Below are 1,176 nucleotides of genomic sequence, written 5' to 3'. Positions count from 1 at the left end.
CACCAGGCTAACCCATCCTCCCACCCCCCTCCCCTCTAGAACCCTCAGTTTGTTTTTCAGAGTGAGTGTTATTTTTTAAGGCAAAAGATATTCTGCCTACAACGAGGTTTCAGGGTCCAACTTCAGAAGTTCTCGGTAGTATACCAGGTCTGTTTTCTAGCTCAGGGCAGTGACAAGCTCTCACTCTTTGTGACCATCCAATATCGTCCTCCCCTTCTAGAACTGGAACTTGCCTTCTGTGGTAGATGCTGTTTTCGGTGGCTCGTCCAGATGCCTTTCCTGGGACAGACTCCGGGCCGTGGGCCGTGTGAACTTTGGCTGCTAATGATCTGCAGATGCCCCCCCACTTTCCACACCCTCTGCTGCTTGGAGCTTGCATTGGCTCCTAGAGCCACAGACTGATGACTCAAATGACAGAAGTTTATTTCCTTACAGTTCTAGAGGCTGGAAATCCAAGATCAAGGGGTTGGCAGGTTCGTTTCCCTGAAGCCTTGGTTTTCTGCTTTTTTGGCTTGAAGATACCCATCTCCCCACTGTGTCTTTAAATGGTCTTCCCTCTGTACCTGTCTGTGCCCTAATTTCCCCATCTTGTAGGAACACCAGTCATGCTGAATGAAGGCCCACCCATATAACTTCATTTGACCTTAATCACCTCTTTAAAGGCCCCAACTCCAAACACAGTCACATTCCCAGGTCCTGGGAGTTGGGATTTTAACACATGAAAGGAGGGAACACAATTTAGCCCATAATACACCAGAAGCCTTTCTTTTTTTTTAAAGGAAACTTTCTAAAGCTATTTGGAGTCTGGTCATTACCATCCCCTGAGTATTTGATGCCCCCTAAGGCAATTTCCTGTCCGAAATCTGCAACCACAAAAACTGCACGGCCTTTTTTTTTTTTAAGATTTTATTTATTTATTTGAGAGAGAGAGCACTAGAGAGAGAGAGAGCAAGCACGAGTGGGGGTCAGAGGGAGAGAGAGAAGCAGGCTCCCCATTGAGCGAGGAGCCCGATGAGGGACTCGATCCCAGGACCCCAGAATCATGACCTGAGCCGAAGGCAGATGCTTAACCGACTGGGCCACCCAGGCGCCCCAAGAACTGCACTTCTAAAATTACACCCACTTCCCCCCCAGAAAGAGGCATTCTTCCCCCAGGGTCACCAACAACGTGGCCAG

The sequence above is a fragment of the Leptonychotes weddellii genome, chromosome 7 (assembly GCF_054177405.1).
Source record: "Leptonychotes weddellii isolate Sample4059 chromosome 7, ASM5417740v2, whole genome shotgun sequence".
Taxonomy (NCBI): domain Eukaryota; kingdom Metazoa; phylum Chordata; class Mammalia; order Carnivora; family Phocidae; genus Leptonychotes; species Leptonychotes weddellii.
Note: the sequence above shows the minus strand (reverse complement) of the source record.